General features: G+C 48.7%; 2 protein-coding genes across 3 annotated transcripts in view; one reads left to right on the top strand and one right to left on the bottom strand.

The window, feature by feature from the left end:
• LOC119441857 (polypeptide N-acetylgalactosaminyltransferase 13) overlaps positions 1 to 9,343 on the bottom strand; it is a 308,456-nt gene extending 299,113 nt beyond the window's left edge. Inside the window, exon 1 of one of the 2 annotated variants that reach the window (XM_037706492.2) lies at positions 9,190 to 9,343. The gene's annotated coding sequence lies outside the window, so the exon portion shown is untranslated. The remainder of the gene's footprint in view (positions 1 to 9,189) is intronic. The other variant, XM_037706493.2, reaches the window with a different exon arrangement.
• Positions 9,344 to 12,490: 3,147 nt separating this feature from the next.
• LOC119441856 (polypeptide N-acetylgalactosaminyltransferase 1) overlaps positions 12,491 to 13,560 on the top strand; it is a 29,534-nt gene continuing 28,464 nt past the window's right edge. The window contains exon 1 of the mRNA XM_037706491.2: positions 12,491 to 12,601. The gene's annotated coding sequence lies outside the window, so the exon portion shown is untranslated. The remainder of the gene's footprint in view (positions 12,602 to 13,560) is intronic.

Here is a 13,560-nt window from a genome sequence, read left to right as displayed (position 1 = left end):
AGGCGACAAAGCCAGAGAACAATCGGCAAGCGCATTCTTTTGTTCTCCCATTTTCCCCGATACCAACTCGAGCAATATGCTCCCGTATAACTCGCTCGATACACGACTCGAAAGACTCGTGGAAACAAAGAGGCATTATTCTTGCCCCCCCCCCCCCCCCCCCCGCAACTTTTAGACACTATATTGCTGTTTAGAGATTCCGTAATGTATAGCTGACATTGGGCAAAAGAACACGGTGGTGGATGTCCAGCTGTTACAAACGCCGCGAAAAAGATACGCCATTCTGATAAATCGAATACAGCTGCATGAATCGCGCGTATAGACCCTTCAGTCACGAACTTATAATAGATTATTGATAAATGTGTCAAAGATACACCATTTTTATTCATAATAAATTTAAATGGAAGTTAAGCTGGTAGCTAGCTGATCATTATTGATTATCCTATAGTTGGATAGTAATTACAGAGCAACTAAATCCCGTAAAATAAGCTTCATCATATACAGAAATCCCGTTCCATGCGCATCTGATCGGTGCAGACGCTTGGCGAACTGCAGTCGCACGACTAAAAAAATCAGGCAGTTGAGCGACTAACCCATATAACAGTCGCTTTTCGGCTATTCGCGAACAACTAGGTCACGCGACCTCCGCGGGTGGACGGTGTGAATGAGCCCTCGGTGTTGTGTCAGTCAGTCACATCGGATTTTCTCTTAAAAAGAATCACCCGTTTAAATTATGATGGTGCACAATTTTATTAGTGGCTTCGGGACCGCTCTTTACCAAACGTGCAACACTCCGTCAAGCACACTTCAGTGCAATGGTCGCGTGTAGCACCACTCAGCACATTGCGGTGAAACGAGGCCCTATTTAGTGTGCAAGGGCCTCAATCTACTCTTTCTTTCTCTCTCTCCCTCTCCCTGTTTTCACGACTGAAGTTTTTAGAGCTGACATAAACAATTCGCGTATACAAAAGTGCACACCTTGGCTGATAGGGATACAGTTGCTGCCGAGCAGCTCTGGCTACGTATGCGTGTTATACGGCGTTATCGCGCATGCGCACAGCTGCCTCTACGTTCGACGAACATGCGGAGAGGAACCCAAGAAAGCATGGTGAACCGTTACCTGACACCGACCCGGTTGCTAATCACGCTGAACAGGGAAGATGAAGGTGGATGTCGATATTATGGTTACACCGCGAAAAAACTAATTATGGTTTTGTTTCAACGGACATTACGATTTCTCATGCAGGTAATTGCTGTGTTTTCCAGAGATGCGTCTGAAAAGGTGAACCAGCGCTATCTGTCACCGTAGATCCGTTCGCGGTATTAAAAAGAGGTAGTATATACGCAACGCAACAAATGCTGCGCTGACACATGCAGGCATCGCGAACGTCAAGCGTTTCGCCGCCGCCTCGTGCGGCAGCTGGGAAATAAATTAAGCGGGGAACAAAGCAGGTCTCATAAAACGTGCGACTTTACGAACAGCAGTTGCAGCATCCGCGACTTCGAAATAATTTACGATCCTACCTTCTGCGCTATAATTACAGTCGACTCGGCTTTCGGCACCCATCTGGTTTTTTAAAGCGTGGAACGCTTCCTCGTGCTCGGCTTCGCACGTTTGCGCATGGGGGTGTGATAAACCATTCTGCTGTTAAGCCCGGCTTCGTGGGTTCGGCTCTGGGCTACGTACACTGTAAGACCATTGTACACTGTAAGACGTACAAAACGCCCGCGTACACTGTAAGACCATTTAAACCCTTAAAGGCGTACGTACGGGCGAATTATAGCCCGATTTGCCCCGTTAAAGACCCTCAAGGGTGTAAATCGGTTTACACTGTACCGAGATTTCGGTGCTTTTACGGTGCCCACAACGGGATCAAAATTGATCTTCGGTAATCAATTCTATTTTCCTCTTGACTCCTGTTCATCACTGCGACACTTTATATCAACTAATGAACTGAATGTGCTTTTTTCAAATCATATTCAATGGCGTTTAGAAAAGAATACCTAAGGATGACATAAAGACACTTAACGAGAAGGGCGCGGAATATATGAGCAAACTTCGGAGATGACATGGCAGGGGAACTACACGGTATGACGACACGGTATTAATGGCGGGCGGCACTCTGGCGTCAAAAAAGCGTTTTCTTTTCTTTTTAAATGCCGGCTAGACGCACATTAGGTTCTTCTGTTATCACACGTTAAATCTTCTGTTATCAGAAGGCATTCGTATCACCGATATTATGCCGCAGTAAAAAGAACAAAAAAAAAAAACAGGAAAGTTCGCACTCGCTCGCGCAAAGCTTAGGCACAGCGAAGCTTACTGGCTGCTACTTCTAGGTATGAACTTGGTTGCTGCTAGGTCTTAACTTGGTTTAACTCAACCACGCATGTAGAAAGGTATTCTCGAGCGATCATTTTCGGAGGTACCTTCCCTTTCGCGACATTTCGCGTGACTAGCGCTGGGCGCGAGGGTGCCTACGAGCGACAGCGCTCCTGGTATGCCACAAACGCACGCAGGCTAACCAAGTTTGGTACAGTGTCAAGAACGCTGTTGCTCGCCGACGCCGAACGCGTTGGCGACATTTCGCGTGACTAGCGCTGGACGCGTCGGCGCCTACGAGCGAACGGGTTCCTGGCATGCCACAAACGCAGGCAGGCTAACCAAGGTTGGCACAGTGCCAAGAACGCTGCTGCTTGCCGACGCCGAGCGCGTGGGAGGCTAGCCGCTCGATATCGATCGGCCAGCTTCGCTGTGTCTTGAGCTTTCCGCGGCCTAGTGCAAGCCTTTCGCTTTTTTTTTTTTTTTTCAGCGCGCCGCGGAGAGAAGAGAGGCAGGGGTCGAGAAGACAGGGAGCTGGCGAGGAGGAGACTGCGTGCGCATGCACGCGGTCTCCTCCTCCTCCGGGTTGCCATGGCTACCACGGCTACGCACCACAAATTACGGCTGGCTTAAACAGCTTCGCTGTTAATACAATTATAAATAAAAAAACATTCGGTCTTGCGCAAACCATGCACGATTAATGCCGTCCTCTGAAACCGGTATAAAGCAACGCGCACCGCAGGTGCGACCTGCAACAGCCACGCCTACACTGAAGTATACGCGTGCGCCACAGCGAAAACGCTGCAGTCTCCACCAATGCTCGGATAATTATTACATGGCGCTGAAACAAGCCGCAACGACCGAAATCCGCCCCTGCGACAAGCAAAACGCAACCTGACCTGGCAGGGAAATCGACATTTGCAACCTTTTTCTTTCCCCCATTCGACGCCTTTCTTCAGCAAACAGCCTCGTTTACACGATCTCATGAGTGCGAGCGGATCTATATATAGTCGGAAGTCGGGATGGCCCAAAACGAATTCCGCAAAGCGGGTTCTTTTGCTGTTTTTATTGCGACGACCATTGCATGGATACTACATGCGAATGCTCGCCGTCGTCGTCGTCGCCGTGAGGATCTGCATATATTTAGGTATATCTAGGCTATATATCATGCTGTATATGCGGGTTATATTGCGACACTATTCTATCCCTAAAGTTGCTCATACCAGGTCTTACATTCTTCACTAAATTATTCCTCAGAATTTTGAGAATGGGAACCCACAAACAAATGTCATGAAACATAACACTCACAGCGCATGCCTTTTATCTTAAATCTTCTCAGACTATTAGGTACTAAATGTTCGATACAATATCGGAGCTCAAACCTGAAAGTTATATATGGCGCGGCTCTTTACGGGCAGCCGTAGTTTATTAGCCTGTGCGATGTCATTACAGGCCCTACACGGCCTGGTATATATATATATATATATATATATATATATATCAAAACTTTTATTAAACATAACAGGTGTAGGGAGCGGGTGGGTGGAGCCCCTAGTCCAGGGCTCCACTGGCTTGAGCGGTCCGCCGTGCCTGGTCGAGGAGCGTTAGTTGCATCTCCCGATCCTCGCTGGCGACCAAAGTCTCCCACTGCTCCTTCCCGGAAAGTTTGCCGGCTATTTGCGGTGTATTAATTTTGGGTGGCCTGTTCTGGCAATGAATGAAATTATGGGGTTTTACGTGCCAAAACCAGCTCTGATTATGAGGCACGCCGTAGTGGGGGACTCCGGAAATTTTGACCACCTGGGGTTCTTTAACGTGCACCTAAATCTAAGTACACGGGTGCTTTCGCATTTCGCCCCCATCGAAATGCGGCCGCCGTGGCCGGGATTCAATCCCGCTACCTCGTGCTCAGCAGCCCAACACCATAGCCACTGAGCAACCACGGCGGGTGGCCTGTTCTGGCAATCCCCCGTAATGTGGGCTACAGTTGGCCGGCCTCCGCACCACGGACAGTGAGCGCTGTAGAATGTGGGGTGAATGGCATGTTTCAAATAAAGATTTCGATATGTGTGCGTCTGTATTCGGCGCCAGTCGTAAGAGTCCCGCCCGGATAGATCAGGGTGTGGTGGACTGTACTTTCGTGGCTCGCGCCGTTGGTACTCAAGGAGGTCTCGCGGTAAGAAAGGGTTTTCTGAAGAGTGGTCGGCCGCTCGCTTGACAAAAGCACGAGCTGCGCCGTCCGCTCTCTCATTGCCATCGAGTCCTGTGTGACCCGGGCACAATATGATCATGTGGTTCTGCGTTAGGTTGGATCCTAATAGGTGAGTGGTGCTGTGTGGTATCCTCCCGGTGAGGAATAATCTACATGCGACTTGTGAATCTGTAAGAATTATCGACGATTTTCCCAGAGCGTCCTTAGTTTTTATAGCTAGCGCGATGGCTGAAGCTTCTGCGGTATTCGCAGATGCGACTCGAGCCGTGGCGCAAGTCAGAAGTTCTTGATCTGCGGCCGCTCCTACTACTACGAGGGCGTACTTATAAGTACTGCATCGAGCGACATCTGTGTAGACCGTACACGGCCTAGTAAAGCTTTTAAGGGTGCCAGAAATATTGGCATATATCGCGCTCGGACCCGCGTACTTGTTCGGAACAACGTCCGAGAAGTTCAAGCGTCACTGCTTCGCCCGTCGGGCGAAACTGATACATTTTGTCGTTTTGACAAGGCATGGAAGAGGATATACAGCGGGCTAGCCTGTCGGTAGATACCTGAACTGTAGCGGGTTGACTCACCCCTCGCAGTCCGGCTGACTGCGCCCGTCCCGACGCTTCCCCAACGCGCTTCCTCGACGCGTTTCGATGGCGTTTCCCAAGATCCCAACAAACGCGTTTCGACCCGACAAGCCCACTCGACACGACTATGTCGGATTCATGCAAATGTAGGTACACGGTGCTTACATGTTGCGTGCGGCAAAGGACGGAGAAACATTGTCACAAAACGCAATGCCGACAGCTCCTTTGCCACACCACAACGGAGGCTCACACGGGGCCGTACGGTTGACCATGCAGACAACACATCCAAGTGATAACCAGCGTACGCGAGTCAAATCCACTGGGCGAGACAGTATTCAAATTCATCCAGTCCGTCGGTGCACTCGGAAGGTGTCTGGCGCTGTCCCTGGCACTGTCCCCATTTCCACAGTGCCGAGGCACGTGGTAAAGCGTGGCGGCGAAGCGAAGGGAAAGGGGGAGAGAAAGAGAGAGGGAGGGAGGGAGGCCAGTTGCGCGCTGCCTGCTACAGGGCCTCCTCCGTCCGCTATTACGTCGTCTACGAATCGCGCGAGCGCGGCGGACGCTCTTTTAACGTGGAAGGTCAGTAGCCTTGGGGCCACGACGGCGACGGTGACGCCGCGGCAGGTGCTGGGGGAAAGGGGGAGCGCGATGAGGGTAGGCGTCCTCGCACAAAGAAAGGCCACGTCGGCCGCCCGCGATCTTCCTCTCCCCCCACCCCCTTTTACGTAGGGAGGGAAACACGGCACCACAACCGCCGGGTTACTTTCTCTCCGAACCGGATTCCCCGCCTTGGCCGCTAGGGCAGCCCAGAACTAAACGACGTGTCCAGCGCGGCCAGACGCCACAACAGCGTAGTGCCGGAGGCACTATACTGCATGCATGCCAGGTATACGGCGAGCCTGAGCCCGACGCGCGCGATGGCTACGAATCGCAGATGGTGGAAGTTTTTTTCATGCATACGCGCGACCTTCAGCTGCCGCTCGTCGGCAACTGCGCTACTGCGACAGGCCAGACACACGGGCCACAAACAAGTGACGGGAGAGCTGCGGAACACGTCAAATTGTCGCCCTCTCTCTCTATCTCACTACTCACCTGCAGAGTGCGTTAAACTTGCGGCTGCAATTCAAAGCAATCTGAATGCGACCTGTTCCTTTTTTGCCAAACAGCGCGAAGAGGTAGCCCAATGTACGCAGGTATACCAGACAACTATCGTATGCAACTCCGGGGTTCATTCGTTGTTTACGGGATTGTGTTTGTTTGTTTCTTTCTTTGTTTGTTGTAACGGTCACACACTTGCGCGTACGGCTTAAGCTGCAATCCGACACCTCGCCTCCCAGATGGACGAAGTATCTGCACTAGATACAATAGTCAGGTAAGAACCGCGCAGCCAGTTTCTCGAAGGCTTTATGGCATTATCTAAAAGCTCGTGACCCTACCAGAAGAATATCCTGTAGAAGAGACCTAGTGAACGGGCAAAATGCTTCGATGACAGCGAGCTTGCAAAGTAGCGCTGGAGAAGCCCTTGGTTACGTCGCTAGCTCGCGATCATCTCGTTGAAATGTACAATTTGCTATCATCCTGCGACTTCTAAATAAGCACCCCATTCATCGCACTCCGGTGGCGTGTGGAAATCGACAAATAATAATCATAAAAGAAAGATTGCAGAACGAGCTCTTGCGTCGGTAGTTTCCCCATGGGGGTATATGGTCACACGATGGCGTGCACCATCGAAGATGAATCACAGAAAATATGTTTGCGGTGACTTTATTGAAAAAAAAAAAAAAAAAAACACAGTAGCTGTCAGGAGAGGAAAATAACTTGCCACTTTATGATGAATTCACCCGGGAGCTAACCACAGCCCCACGTACCCAAAGAAAGATTTGGTCAGCTATACGTCGTCCTGTGACGATCAGACAATATTTAGCCTCCGTGGGTTGATAACCGGAGCATTGGGTAAAACTTTATGCAAGCTAGTCAACGTGCCATCTTAAAAGGTTTTTTTTTTTCTTTTTTTTTTCTGGAGACAACTGTTCTAACATTAGTTTATGTATATTCAAAACTCATCGGAAGTGTTGAAGCTCACTGAATCACGACCATCACGCTTTAAGCAAATTTATCTGAATTCGTACAATTATTACGGCTTTGAAGTTAACAGAATACTCAATTTTGTTGCCTAGTTTTAAAACACTGCGAAGGTGCAAAGGCAAAGCTTGTATTGAAAATGTTCAAAGCCTGTCAATAAATTATCTCAACACCAGATACCCGCATTAAAAGAAAACTTGTGAGGTGAACCCCAGCTCGAAGGTGCGAACAAGCGATGCGTGTGAAAAAGGGAAAAGAAAGAAAAACTGTGACGTTTTTACCCTTCATCATGGCACAAAACTTTATTGCTGGGTCACTGCACTGAATGCTCGGTATAAAGTCTAATTAGCCACACATTGCTCAATGTCTACAAATTATGTCAACCAAGTTGCGCTGCCTAACAACAAAATAGATCGATTGAGCACGGGCTATGCAAGAAAAAAACAAACGAATAAAAAAAAAGAAGCAATGAAAAAGAAAAGAAAATAGACTAAAATCAAATTAATGAACATGTAGAAGCTATCATTCATCGCGTTCTTTCCGCTAATTGGCGCTCAATTACGCAACAGTACGGCCTTATAGACAGATGACGGCAAAAGACAAGACCAGTGACCAGCGGGTCTTGTCGGTGACAAGACCTGCTCTTGCACTTGGCCCTCTTGTAGTCTTTGTCTGCGTTGCGTTGTACTGTTGCAACATGCTTAATTGCAATACCAGAAAAAACAAAGGAAGGCGAAGCGGCCGGCAAGAGTTACGAAGAGGCACTGATATGTCGTAGATAAACCGCAACTCTTACTCGGAAAACAGCTCGCATTGAAAAAGCTTACAATAACATAGGGTGAATATCAAACATCAATGAATACGAGGCGGGCCACTGGCTCGAGGATCTGTAAGCGCGAGACACCTTAAGCCATTTGCATGATAACGTAAAGCATACGGGCTATCTAATAATTTTGTATCTAAACCGCAGCGTAGAAACTGAAACTGCACGAAATGAACTACAACGTCGCGGTGAAATATTCAGTAAACAAGTTTTAGAATCGGACTGCATCAATACAGGCACTGGTTATGTTAAACCTGCGCAAAATGGAAAACGAAAGTACTAAATAGCTGTACTTGCTGGGTCGGTCGGAGTAGGTGATCTATTGCCATCTATTCCACGAGGTGACGTGTGCCCTGCGATTTCAACAGACAGCGCGCTACGTAATGTTATCTGGGTACCAGAAAGTGATGCCTTGGCCGTGGGGTACCGCAGAACCCAGATAATGTTGCCTGACACAAAGGCCTCATGGCCACTATAAACGATCTCCAACTTAGCTACCCTCTCGAGCTTTCTCCGAAAGGCGGCTATTACGGACGTAGCCCGAGACGGTAGGTGGTTATTACCCGTGGCAGTGCACCCTTCCCAGACATGCCGCCCCTTTCATGGAGTTCAAGGCTGACCGAAGCGTGGTTCACTTGTCAAGCAAGAGTCGTGTTACGCTTCTCATCGAACAGGATGCGTCAAGATGCTGATTCATACAAAACCTTCGCGGGGGTTTCTAGCCGTGTTATGGACAAAACTTTTCATTCGAACCACTGCTGGCTATTGCAGGCGTCGAAAGAAACGAGTCAGGCAATAACGCGGTAATCATTCAGAGATAGCGCCTTCGGCGGTGTCGATAAGCGTCCCGCTAACGCACCGGTTGGAGCTACTGCTCAGACAGCGGGCACAGAGCAGTGCCAAATGGAGAGAGAGAAATAGATAAAAAGGTGGCATGGCCCTAAATGAGTGCAAAAGACCCCGTTAATTGCGTAGGAGCTAAATGGACAGGAAGCTCGCAGAACAACGCGGGCATACTGACAAAAGCCGAACGACGCGTTTTTTCTACCCGCTTCCTTTTCACCGCAGGCTCTATCGGAGGAAGCACATGACGGCTCCACCACACAACGCTACCAGAAACATCTTTTTCTGCCGAGATTTAGACCAGCGATGGGACGCTTCAAAATTTGCTCACCTGTCAACAAGATATCCGCCGCGCAGACCTCTGCGACCGCCGTCGCAGGAGCGGGTAATCACAGGGATTCACGAGCACAGACTGTTCACAATCCCACCTGTTCCGGAGCTCACAGACGTAGAACACAGCCGCCAGCGGCCATCGCGAACCGCGAGTGCCCTGTCGGATTTCCGGGAGCTCAACGTCATTTCCTTCAAATCGAGGCTTTGTTGTGAGCTGTCGCCATCTACTAGCGGTCCGTGGCACTGCTCTGTGCAGTTGGCGCTGCTGCCTGCAGCGGCATCGGCGAGAAAGAACTGAATTTGCCGCGAAATCCGGCCTTATTCAAATCAGTTCTATCGACGCCCTTGCGCATTTCGTCCAGTCGCGTGGATCAAACCACTCCGTTTAATGATGTAGGTGGCATCACGGCCGATTGAAAGCGAGAATGCGTCTAAATCAGGCTACCACGTACGGAATAGTTACGTCTGAAACTTCAAAGGCGTCGGCCGGCAATGGTTTCGATAGCGTAGTGAGAAAACGAGATGAGAGCATGAGCTATGATAGCTGAAGTGAAACAAAAGAAATCAAGAGAAGAATAGAACTCAAAGTTCTTTATTAAGAAAATCGAGATACGATTGCCACTGCAAGCCTTGGTTTGTCTCCAATAAAATACGTTTTAGTGCAGTATAGTACACAACTCTGTGCATTCACATGCATACCACTCTAAGAAAAATACCGGGGAAAACGGGAGTAAGTGAGCAGTTAGTCCTAAAAAGAGCGATTTCGTCCCTCAGGTGACTAACTGCAGGAATGTGTGTGCGAATTTCGGAGAGTGTTTAATCCCTGATCAGAAAGAGAGCAACGGGAGGACGAACGGAAACAGTTACCATGCACTCCGCTGTTTTTCTCCGTGTCGTGGAGTGATGCGGCGAAAACGGTATTGTCTATACCTCTCGAATAACTTGAAGTTCGTGCACTGTCTATTGAACTACATGCAAAGTAGCACTTTTCCTATTCGTGAGAAAATTGCGTGAAATTTAAAAGGTGGAATGTGAAGAGCCATGCACTTCATGTGCACACCATAAGTGAACGATACACGCGCAAGTCATTGATGGACTGCCCGATGTTCTCGGTAAATAGGACCTAAGCTCCTTCCGTTCCGAGGAGATTACAAACTTAAGCGACGGGGTGTAGCTCAAACGGGACAGGCTAAGCGACAGAGAAGTGACGCTTTGTTTAAAGCCTTCAAGTGGACATGTTACTTCAAGTGGACATATGTTGCATTGCTTAGCCCTGGCCGTTCCCCGCATCTGCCCCTGAGCCGCCGACATGGAAGCCGTTTGCGAAATATGTAACATGAAGTACTATTATGTAGTATATTACGAATACTTGCCGGTGGCGTTCAACTGAAAATGAAGCCGAAAAGGTTTCCCGTTCTCGCCTTTGTTCGTACACTAGATGAACATGTAATGTTTTCATTCATGTCATAAGGTGCACCGATAAGCTTACATGGTTGTTAAGTACTTATATGTTAGCACGTGACGTTGAAAAGCCGGGACTCTCTCGACGTATAATATGGATGCATAGTTAACTGCGCGTCATGCTGTTATCTCCAGTAATGTGCCATATATGTCACTGTTTCTTTAGTATAACATTCTCTTTCATATTATAATGGTCTAATCATCTAAATGCAGTGTTCTTAATCCAGAGGTTAAGCAATTACAAGCACTATCTCTCTCTCTCTCTATACGACCCAGACTTTCTGGACATGATCTTCCCAAATCCTTTCGCAACACAGACGAGTACAATTTTTCTTTGCAAACTACTGTAGCCCGAATAAAACAAGTCGGGCTCTTCGTCTTGCTTTGCCTCCGAAACTGGACCTGTGGTATTTCATTGTGTTCGCTATTTTTGACAATCTCTTTCTTTTTTTCTGTTAACTGGAGGAGTGTTTTGTGTTCGGCTAGTTGCAGTGGCGCACCGACGGGGGGGGGGGGGGGGGGGGGTTGGATCCCCCCCGTCCAGCCACACCAGTCCAACGTGTACCTTCAGTGCTCTGTTCACATTGTCATTACAATTCAGGAGGTGGCTTGAGGTCGAATTTTCCGGATTAACAAAAACACTCTAGCACTGTCTTGTATTTATTCACTCACTCTTCAATTACATTGAGTAAAGCGCTGAAGCAATAAACATCGTCAGCATCCTTGGTGTCATTATTATTATAATTATTAGGCATTTTATTTACTGTTGGATTCAACTGGCTAAAGCAAGAAAATTGCATATTATGCAATGTGGCTGCTTCCCCCCCCCCCCCCCCCCCCCATCATAAAAAGTCAACCCTCCCTGGCAGAGATCCTGGGTGCGCTACTTGCTAGTTGGCCCACATTCATGAACGCAAGGTTGTCGTCATATACCATTTGCTCAGTTTCTCAGATTCTCAGAGCACACTTGCTTTGACCAATATCATCTGTAGGTCTCGTCGAGTTCCGTCGCCATTGCTTTCTTGTCCACCTAAGGCTCGTTCCTTCAAATCATTTCAGCCTCCTCTCTTTAGGTTTGATTTCACAGTGCGCAGCCTAGGTGGCACGTCGTGCGAACTCTTCCATTTCCTTCTTGTACCCCTCACTTCAACTACGCGTACTCGTAACGTACATAAAACCTTCTTAAGCATATGGAACATTGCCTCCTAGTAGAAGCGTCATTTAGCTAACGTCTAAAATAACTAATTATTAAGCGCGTCGGTGAACCCCGAGTGGTAAGAATCAACAGTGACGTTCTCAGTGTGATATGTACTGTTCGCACAATATGTGTATTTGAAGAAAAAGCCGATAAGATTCTAGAAAGATCATTATAGCTTTAAACTGGTAAAGTAGCGAACGCGAGTTAGCTTCATTGCGCACCAGGATTGTTCTGCAAGGCATGTGTATTATACTCGGCAAATTTACGCATGCACATATATATACTAGGGTCAACTGCCTGATATCATCGACCTGACCCTTTTGATACTACTCTTCTACTCTAAATTCTACTCTTTCGTCTCTGGGAAAGGGAAGGAAAAATATGGGATCCATGTTTATGCACCTATAACCCACACACACGCGTCAAAAGAGCACCTCACTCCAATGCCGATCGTAACGGTGCGAGGATAGACAGGACTTCGAGGAGAGAGAACCCGCGGCGAGGAGGACATGGTCCTTTCTCCCACCGCCGCGCACACCCGCGCGGCAAGAGCCAACGCACAAAGCAAAAAATAAAAAAATAAAGAAGGACCCGGTCGGACAAGTTCTGCCCGTGCTTCTCCCAGTTGGGCAACCCGCGTGGGTACGATGGGTGTGTTGCGAGGAGGCTTCCGGTGACCACGGCCGTGCCGTGCCGTGCTGGCGGTGGCTGCAGCAGGTGATTCCTCGAGGCCGCTGCCATGCGACAAAACGTGAGTGCTATGGTCACATTGATAGCGGGAGCGCCTTCTGTGCCATTAGCATCTGCCCATACTAAAGGGATCTGCGCCATAACGCTTCTATAGCGATCAAATTGAGTCGATATAGTCGTTTGCGGCCGCCGGTGGTTGCCGTGTCTTCGATCACTGCTCTGAGAGTGAACGTAGAATGAAAGCGCAGGCCACTGAATGAATGTAGAGTGACTGACCAACTGCATGCTCTTGAAAACGTTACACTGCAACTGTACCACGTGTGGACGTGAAGGCAGCGAGAGTTCGTGCCGCAGCTCGCATCGAAAACGAACGAGGTCGACATCGCGATAGAGCCTTGCAGAACGATGGTCATCTGCAGGTTTCGGATCAGGTCTGGTCGGTCCTTGACTTCATGCCTATCGCACAGCAGAATCATCAGTGACTATTATACGTGACGCCCTGTAGGAAAACCGCTTAATACAAGCTACGGCTGTAATACAACCTTTCTCACGCCATTCCTCTCAGTGCAATCAGATTTCGCGGCGCTGGCGCGCTCATGACAAAGCGGAATGGAACGGCGCGTAAGTCTTGTACGCGTTGTTTCGAACCGTGGAAAGAACTTATGAGAGCACGTGAGTGTACAGTACAAATGCATATGCAGTTCTGTCGGAACGTTACGCCATGCGTTAATGTAAGCTCACTCGTTGAACGCTTGACTGACTTGCGTGTTGCTCGTTCTTCCGTTCTTCATTGAAGTGATAATAAAACAAAGAGTAGGATCTACTCGTTGAAGCGGGACGCTGCACGTAACAGCGGTCGAGTCAAATAAATTAGGCTGTGAACAGACATTTTTGTTGGCAAGCTCGCTATCTTGTGCTTTGGGTCCAATCCAGAGGTTCGCGGGTATTTTCGGGCACTATGTAGGTTTCGCGAAACAGGAGGGCCGAAAGATGCACTGTGAGGTAAGAGCGGACTGTTAG

This window comes from Dermacentor silvarum, chromosome 2, assembly GCF_013339745.2.
Source record: "Dermacentor silvarum isolate Dsil-2018 chromosome 2, BIME_Dsil_1.4, whole genome shotgun sequence".
Classification (NCBI taxonomy): Eukaryota; Metazoa; Arthropoda; class Arachnida; order Ixodida; family Ixodidae; genus Dermacentor; species Dermacentor silvarum.
The sequence above is the reverse complement of the archived record's forward strand: the minus strand, read 5'-3'. Positions and strand labels throughout refer to the sequence as shown.